Source organism: Lygodium microphyllum, chromosome 20 (genome assembly GCF_053477565.2).
Source record: "Lygodium microphyllum isolate KBCC chromosome 20, Lygodium_microphyllum_v1.1.10, whole genome shotgun sequence".
NCBI lineage: Eukaryota > Viridiplantae > Streptophyta > Polypodiopsida > Schizaeales > Lygodiaceae > Lygodium > Lygodium microphyllum.
In genome coordinates, this window is record NC_141154.1 from 54,960,269 (window position 1) to 54,970,296 (window position 10,028).

Sequence of the window (10,028 nt, forward strand, 5' to 3'; positions counted from 1 at the left end):
GCACTCTTTTACAAGAGTTTTCCAAGCTTTTGAGACGCCTTTCATTTAAAATTGTGCTTTTTGTCCCGGCTTAGCTTTAGCGGTCGCCTGCATGTCTTTGCTCTTTTTTCGTGATTTTTCTGCTTTTTCCTTCATTTTCTGCCATCTTGACTCGGGGTTAACACCATCTAGCCAGGTTATCTATCATCAATGTCCACACATATTGAGCTTGTCATCTCAACACTTTATCGAGTACAGAGGCTGAGTATAGAGGTGTTGCTATGGTAGCATGTGAGGTGGTATGACTGCAAAAGTTATTAGGTGATTTGGATGTGCAGGGAGATTGTCCAATTGTCATTCATTGTGATAACATGAGCAGCATATAGTTAGTTAGGAATCCAGTGTTCCATGCTAGGACAAAACACATTGAGATGCACTACCACTTTGTGAGAGAGAAGGTACTTGCAGGAGAGATTGACTCGGTATATGTCTGCACAGGATCAGATAGCTAACATTTTCACAAAGGCATTAGGTGCAGAGAAGCTTAATAGCACCAGTCAATTAGTGTAGTATGTTATGCACTATTTGACTTAGTAGGCCACTTTCCTTTATGTTGTATCTTATCTATACTTTGTGTCCATTGTATAATGTGTGGAAGAAGAAGAAAAATCAGCAAGAAAACTTTTTGGCCTCCATCTCTCTTCTTGTGTTCTTGAGTGAGCTTCCTCTTGTGTATATAGTGTGTGTTTGGCGTAGCAGCTCAAGCAAGTCCCTCCACCACACGATTCTTGACACTCTGACAACCTTATAGTCTGATTGATGAACATTAGTCAAAAGGACAAGGAGGACATAAGAGACCACATCACTCATGTTTGTAGCCTCTTCAAGAGAATCCCTACAAATGAGTGACCCAATGATAGAGCGGTCTCCACTCTGTTCATAAATGGAATCCGCAGGAAGGAGTTGTACAAGGCTTTAGTGAGTAACTCTAGCTTGCAGCAAGATGTGTTAGCTAGGATCTTTGACGAAGCAATTAAGGTGGATGACTAGATGAGAGAGAGAAGCTCTCAAAGTTTGAACCACGAAAACTCCAGTCAGAGGACCTTAGACAGGACCACAACCTCTAGCGAGGGATCAACCACTAGCACGTAGGACAGGGGGAAGAGTGTAGATCAAGGACAGGAGCTAGCTGAGGTGAGGATGGGGCTAGCACGACTGCACAAATTGGTGAGGAGACTAGTATGACCGCACGTCCAATGCATGCATTGCAGCAGCAACTACCTCCCAGTCGATGCCAAGATCCTAGATCTAGGCCTTATGTGAATTGTGGAAGATTCGGCCACAATGCCATGCACTATAGGTTGCCTAGGAGATCCCCCTATGTCTAGCAGTACACCCAACTATACCTAGGAAACATGCCACCAAATTTCTTTAGAAAGAGGAGCCCAGCTAGCAATTCCAGCACCACATGATGCAAAACCCACCATCCCTAGGATGGAGATCAACTCGACGGGCATACTTGGGCCACTAGGACCCTACGCGACCAATCCAACGAGTGATGCTCTAGTCCATTACGTGGAGGAGCCTAATGAAGATGAAGCCTATGTAAATCCTTACATCTAATATGACAAAGAGGATAATCCAGGCGTGATGAACTATCAACTAGTACCGATGATGGCGTTAGGTAGAGGTAGGGGAAGAGGATTTGCAAGGCTGACCAATCTTGTATTGGACTTGCAATCACCCGGGTCATATCTCATCACATTGTCTAGAGAGAGAATAAGTGAATAAGGAAAAATCCGACCTCAGATGTGTCGAGTGCGGCATCACTCATCTCTTTGTTGATTGCCCTAGACGAAAGCCATCCCCTAGCTCGTAAATCATACCATTAGTGCCCTTGGGGTTGTTTGGACTCGAGACATTTGATAGCAAGGATACACCCATCCTACTGCATGTCATGACCAGAGTATAGATGAAGCAGGCATGCATATCATGTTGAGATATCGAGCTCCACTCGTGATATGCCAGGGTGACCGTTGTGCATTTATGTCACCAACTTGTCAGTTGTAGACGCGGTTGGTACACCGCCCATGAATAATAGCTACATGATAGCTATGCTTATCTACTCTAGTTCGTGGCTCAGTTAGTATGCCACCTTAGTTAGTTGAGTTTGGTTTGAGACCCATATTTAGGGTTCTTCTATCTCTTTGTACTTGAGTTCTTTTTGGCTTACACAACTAAGAAGAGGAAAACTGTTTTCAGCCTCCACCCTTGTGTGTCTTCCCCCATTGTGCAAGCAAGAAAGCTACAAGTGAGACTCCTTCCTTCTCTCCCACAATCTTGACATGGTATCAGAGCCTTGTTCGTGGTAAGGAGCTCAAGAAAGCAAGCCAAGCTCGCGGTGGTCTGGTTGAGACGCCCTTCGCGGTGAGGCAAGAGGGCAGTATATGCTGCGGGAAAGGGCTTTAGCCCTTGGCGACCTTTTTTTTTAATTTGAGGCCATTTCGGGGCCTGTTTTGGAGGCGGAAGTTTTCTACACGCACTCAGGAAAAGGCTCAGTTTTATGCTGTGCGACCACTGTTCTACAGGTCGGTGAAAAGTTACCACAGAAATTGCATCGTATGCTTGTGCGCAGAGACATTGGGAGTTACAGAATCATCCCTGTTGCCTGTTGATGCAAAATCGTCACTAGGAAGTGACTGTGTGGTCAAATACCACTTTCGCCAGTTTTGCAGATTTGCCCTTGTGAGGGTGAAGCTGTGTTTTTTGCAGTGACAGAATTTTTTGCAGTGTTCTGTAATGGCGTCTGATTCTCTTTCACAGATTGTCACTGAAAAGCTTGACAAGAACAACTTCCAAGCATGGAAGTTTAGAATGACGAATTTCCTTATGGAAAAAGGATATTGGGAATTTGTTACAGGAAATGAAGAAGAACCAGTTCTTCCTGATGTTCCCAATCAACAGCAAATGCAGGCATTCAAAGCATGGCATGAGAGAGCCAGGAAAGTTATGTACTGGCTGTCTACCAGTATTTCAGACTCTATGATTGTGCATATTCAGGATGCAAGTACGCCAAAGGAGGCATGGGATACTCTGTCAAAGATGTATAGCACAAATACGCAAGCCAGGAAAATGCAGCTCAAGCAAGAGTTGCACAATGTGCAAAGAGAAAATATGAGCATCAATGACTACCACATGAAGGTGAAGAAGATTGCAGATGCACTTGCTTCCATTGGGTCGCCAGTGGAAGATGATGATTTAGTTTCTGTGACCTTGAATGGTCTAGGAAAGGATTATGCACAGTTTCAGACATCCATTTCAGTTCGTGAAAGATTTCCTGATTTTGAGGAGTTGATTGCTCTTCTAATTTCTGGCAGGAGGAACTTCAAAAGAAGCTGTCTTCTACTCAAATGCTGGAAGAGGTAGAGGCAGAGGTAGAGGAGGCCGATTTGGAGGCCGTGGTAGAAATCAGAATATGCAGCAAACTCAAGAAAACCAGTCCTATGGAGGAGGACGTGGTAACTCTAGAGGCAGGGGGAGCCAAAGAGGTCGTGGTGGATGGCAAAGAGGTCAAAATGCAAACAGTAATGTTGAATGCTACTATTGTGGTAAAATGGATCATATGACTAAAGACTGCTATAAAAAGCAGAATGACATCATGAATGGAAAACTGCAACAAGGAAATTATGCATCTTCTAGTAGACAGGGTGATGACAGAAATGAGCATTTGTTTATGGTGCAGCACATGAACAATTCTGTGACAAATGCAGAAGAAAGCAACGAAGTGTGGTATGTTGACTCAGGTGCATCAAACCACATGACAGGTCATGCAGAATGGATGGAGGATGCAAGGAAAATGGAAAAACCAGGATTTGTGGAGACTGGTGATGATACTGCACATCCGATTGTGCAGATTGGAAAAATTCCTTTGTCTATGCAGGATGGGAAAAAGAAATACCTGCCCGATGTATTTCATGTCCCCAATATCACCAAGAATCTGGTTTCTGTTGGTCAAATGGTTGAACAGGGCTTGCAGGTCAGATTTAATCCTCATGGATGCTTTGTTGAGGATATGAAAAATAAAGGTCGCTTGATAGCAAAAGGAAAGAAGAAGGGCAGAATGTTTACGTTGGATGCAGACATGTCTGAATTGAGTGCAGCAATGTTTGCACATGGGACCGGTGTAGTTGCAGATATTGATATCTGGCATAAACGCATTGGTCATGTTAATGTACAGCGACTTAAATCAATGCAGGCCCAAAATATTGTTGCAGGATTGCCTAGATTCAAGGTTGCAGAAATGCATAAGGTATGTGAAGCCTGTCAGTTTGGAAAACAGGCAAGGAAACCATTTCCTAGACATGTTCAAGAGAGTAAGATGCCATTGGAATTGATCCACTCTGATTTGTGGACTACTAAAGCTACATCTCTAGGAGGCTGTCATTATTTTGTTACTTTTATTAATGACTATAGCAGAAAATTTTGGGTGTATTTTATGAAAAAGAAAAGTGAAGTTTTTGGGCATTTCAAAACTCTTAAAGCTATGGTTGAAAAAGAAACAGGTCTGCAAATAAAATGCCTAAGGTCAGATGGAGGGGGAGAGTACCTCTCAAATGAGTTTGCAAGGTTCTTGCAGGAGCATGACATAAAGCAGCAATATTCATGCAGTCATACCCCACAGCAAAATGGAATTGCAGAAAGAAAAAACAGACATATTGGAGAGGTGTCTCGTGCCATGCTCAATGAAAAAGACCTGCCAGATTTTTATTGGGCTGAAGCAGTTGCTACAGCAGTCTACATAATGAACAGGACTCCCACTGCAGCAATACATGGAATGACTCCAGAGGAGAGGTATACTGGTAGGAAACCAGATATTTCTCATTTGAAAATTTTTGGTTGCATTGCCTATGTACATGTGCCAGATGAGTTGAGATCCAAGTTGGATCCAAAAGCTAAGAAGTGCATCTTTATTGGTTGCTCTCTGCAGCAAAAAGGGTATAGATGTTATAATCCTTCTACTCGTAAGTTTACAGTGAGCAGAGATGTTGTTTTTGATGAGATGAGTAGCTGGTATAAACCAGTAAATGTGATTGATGATGTAGATGCACAAAATGGTAATGCTACACAGAATTCACAGCAACAGTCACAAAATATTAGTGGACCTGGAGCATCCTCTAGCAGTGGTTCACATTCTTCGCCATGGACAGGCAGATTGAGATCAGGAGAATCTTCTCAAAGCAATGCAGATAGTGGTATGCAAGTATCACGAAAAGGAAAAGAGAAGGTTGATCAGCCCATGTTTGATGTGAATGCAGGTCACTCTTATGTGGATGGTGAATCCAGTGGCTCAGAACAGAGCATTGATGATGAGTTGGGTATTCCTTCTATTGTTACACCTGGAGTAAGGAAGACCAGGGATGTTTTGAGAGCACCTGGGAGTGAACCTACTTTGCGCAGGTCTACGAGAGCTAGGTATCCTGTGGATAGGCTGAAATATGATGGATTTACAGCCATTCACTATGCATATATGGTTAAAGTGATACAGGAACCAGAACCCACTTCTTTTGAGGAAGCCATGGGAAAAGAAAAATGGGAGGAAGCCATGGATGAAGAAATGGATGCCTTGGAAGCAAATGCTACATGGGAGTTGGTACCTTTGCCTAAAGGTAAAAATGCAATTGGCTGTAAGTGGGTTTATAAGGTGAAGCACAATGCAGATGGTTCTGTGAACAGATACAAGGCAAGATTAGTAGTCAAGGGGTATGCACAAACATATGGCATTGACTATGAAGAAACATTCAGTCCGGTTGCAAGGATGGCAACCGTAAGAGCAGTCATTGCTATGGCTGCATCAAAGGGATGGTCTTTACATCAGATGGATGTAAAGAATGCCTTCTTGCATGGTGATTTGCAAGAAGAGGTCTATATGGAGCAGCCACCAGGTTATGTGCATGCTGTTCATCCTGAGTTTGTTTGCAGGTTGAAGAAAGCCTTGTATGGCTTGAAGCAAGCACCTAGAGCATGGTCTGACAAGATAGGACAGTATCTTGTCACTATTGGCTTTCAGATTTCCAAGGCAGATTTCTCACTTTATGTGAGAAAAACAGAGAAAGGTATTATGCTACTTGTCATTTATGTTGATGATTTGATTATGACAGGTGACAGTGATGAAGATATCCTTCATGTGAAAATGCTATTGAAGCAGAAGTTTGAGATGAAGGATTTGGGAGAGCTGCGTTATTTCTTGGGCATTGAGGTGATTAGATCACCAAGTGGGATACAGCTCTTGCAGAGGCGGTATGGATTGGACATGCTGTCCAAATATGGGATGACAGGCTGTAAGCCTATTTCAGTTCCTTTGGAGCAGAATGTGAAGCTGAGCACAGATGCAGGTGAGCTTCTAAAAGACCCTACTATGTACAGACGCATAGTAGGAAGTTTGATTTATATGACTATTACCAGGCCAGATTTGAGCTATGCTGTTGGATTGGTAAGTCAGTTTATGCAGGCTCCAAGGAAACCGCATTTGGATGCGGCTAGACGCATACTCAGGTATGTGAAGTCCACATTGCAGTATGGACTATTTTATGAGACTGGGGTTCAGATACAGTTGCATGGATACACTGATGCTGATTGGGCTGGTAGCATTTCTGATAGACGATCTACCAGTGGATATGTGTTCTCTTTTGGGAGTGCTGCAGTCACTTGGAGCAGCAAGAAACAGCCTACAGTTGCCTTGTCGAGCACAGAGGCTGAGTACAGGGGTGCAGCAATGGCTGCATGTGAGGTAGCTTGGTTGCATAAGCTACTTTATGATATGCATCAGTCTACAGATGGGCCAGTTGTTATTTATTGTGACAACATGAGTAGTATACACTTGGCAAATAACCCAGTCTATCATGCTAGAACAAAGCACATTGAGGTGCATTATCACTATGTGCGGGAGAGGGTTTTACTAGGTCTTATTGATCTAGTTTATGTCAGCACAGAGGATCAGGTAGCTGACATATTCACGAAGGCATTGGGCGCAGAGAAGCTGCGCAAGTTCAGAGACCTGCTTGGTGTGCAGGAATTGGGATTGAGCTCGAGGGGGAGTGTTGAGATATCGAGCTCCACTCGTGATACGCCAGGGTGACCGTTGTGCATTTATGTCACCGACTTGTCAGTTGTAGACGCGGTTGGTACACCACCCATGAATAATAGCTACATGATAGCTATCCTTATCTACTCTAGTTCGTGGCTCAGTTAGTATGCCACCTTAGTTAGTTGAGTTTGGTTTGAGACCCATATTTAGGGTTCTTCTATCTCTTTGTACTTGAGTTCTTTTTGGCTTACACAACTAAGAAGAGGAAAACTGTTTTCAGCCTCCACCCTTGTGTGTCTTCCCCCATTGTGCAAGCAAGAAAGCTACAAGTGAGACTCCTTCCTTCTCTCCCACAATCTTGACATATCATTGCCAGGGCCCAGCAATTTAGATGTAGCCTCAATAGGAAAGAAGAACCAAAGGAGAAGGAAGAAAAATACTGATGCAAAGGTTACGCTTAAGGCTGAGGATGTGACAATGCTAGTGACTGGCAAGAAGGTCACAGATGCAGAGGTAGAAACTACCCCTCCAAAGAGGGCAGAGAAAGAGAGTGCAAAGGTAGGGGAGTATCCCCACCCTAGGCACCAACTCAAGGCAATATCCAAGGTCAAAGAATGGGTTAAAAAAGCCCAAGAGCACCTCAAGGATGCTGAGCCCATCTTAGAGGATGAGATCGAGGATCTCTCTAGTGTAAGCATGCCAGTGTCACTTGCATGACCAAGGTCAAGAGACACACCCATGCCATAGGCGGTGCCACCTAGGCCAAGTCTAGATGCCATGGGCTAGCCGGTCAGTCAAAATCAGTGGCCAAGGAGTGCAAACCTAGGAGAGAGACAAATAACCAGCAACCTCCTCGCAACCTTAGTGACCACCCCAGTGACCTTGAGTTTAGGAGACCTGCTCAAACAGCACCCCATGCTATGGTAGGAATTGAAACACTGGATAGAAGAACCGATGGAGTATAATACCACTGACTTGTAGGACCATGATGGAGTCATGCAAACACCCAACTCGACATGCACTCAGTGCCAAAGTCACTACACGTTAATGCCTTCTGGGAAGGCACTGAGACGCATGCAGTTTTTTCTATCCTAGCCCTAAGAGATGCCACACAAAAAGGGATCGTAAATACCGTGGTGGGAGTGAGTGTGTTGAGCCATACTGTGCTCCAGGATTGGGGAAACCTGCCTGTCAAAACCGCTAGGTTCAATGTCACTCTAGCTAACAAAATGAAAGTAAGGCCATTTGGAGTCTTAAAAAATTGGCCAGTGAAGATCGCGGGTGTCTAGTTCTATGTGAACTTCATTAACATGAAGGGAGTTGACTATGACATTTTGCTAGGATGACTGATGAGGAACGCTCGAGTCATTGAAGAATGGGGAAATGGTCTAATGTTCCTAGGGAACCAAACGAAAGTGGTAAAGGTTAAGATGGACACTTGGAAGATAACCCCTATCAACCTGGATGCCGTCTCTACCATGCTCAGGGGTGAACACCAATAAGAAAGTCTCATGAACCCCTAACCAAATACATTTCTTGCCTTGACGATGAGCGAGATTGGATGCATGTACTAGCAACCATCGATCTCCCATTCTCAAATGAGGAGGAGATGTACAAACATGCTACAAAAACTGCAACTATCTCAAGGAGGGAGCATGTAGTGACCCTATGTACGATGGACACTTGGAAGATAACCCCTATCAACCTGGATGCCGTCTCTACCATGCTCAGGGGTGAACACCAATAAGAAAGTCTCATGAACCCCTAACCAAATACATTTCTTGCCTTGACGATGAGCGAGATTGGATGCATGTACTAGCAACCATCGATCTCCCATTCTCAAATGAGGAGGAGACGTACAAACATGCTACAAAAACTGCAACTATCTCAAGGAGGGAGCATGTAGTGACCCTATGTACGATGGACACTTGGAAGATAACCCCTATCAACCTGGATGCCGTCTCTACCATGCTCAGGGTGAACACCAATAAGAAAGTCTCATGAACCCCTAACCAAATACATTTCTTGCCTTGACGATGAGCGAGATTGGATGCATGTGCTAGCAACCATCGATCTCCCATTCTCAAATGAGGAGGAGACGTACAAATATGCTACAAAAACTGCAACTATCTCAAGCAGGGAGCATGTAGTGACCCTATGTACGATGGCTAGGAGTTGAAGCAACCTACCTAGACCTACCCCTTCCCATGTTCCTAGCAACAAGCTAAAACTGCATGAGACCCTCCAATATCTAGTGGGCAAGTTGATAGGCAATCTCACTACTATTCTCAAGCCCCTCAAAGACCTCTTGAATGCTCCTAAGTGGAGATGGACTAAAGTGCATAACTTGAACTTAATGTACAATTGGGCCTTAGTTACCGACGAAGGACATGCCAGAGATGAGACTCCGGAGCAAACAGGAGAATCCAATTTTGATGATGAGTATGGGGACTGCTACTCCAGTAGTGAGGAGACCAAGGAGGAGGTAGACACCATAGAATCTGACAGTGAAGGTGAGGGCATGAGCTTCTTTAATGGCAGTCGCATAAAGAAGTATTATCCTCCCACACACACCCACTACATGAGCCCCCTATACTGGAAGCCCCTGTCAATGTCCGCATAGCAACGATTACCAAATTAGAGGATGAGGATGAGGGGGTAGTAACACTAGCATACCTATGCATCACAACCACCACCCGGTGCACGCACGCATTTGATGCCTTGATCAATGAGGGAGCCGACTTCAATGTCTTGACTCATGCTTAGTGGACCCTCATTGGTCAACCACAATTATAGACCACCAATGCTAAACTCAACCCATTCGGGGGCAAGTCATATGCACTCCTAGGGAAGTGCAAGATCGCAGTCTCTATTGAGTTTGAGAGCCTATCAGTCATCTTCTATGTTTTGCCAAATACAAAGGATGCAGGTCAAGAATCATTGTTAGGATGCACTTTCAAGAAAC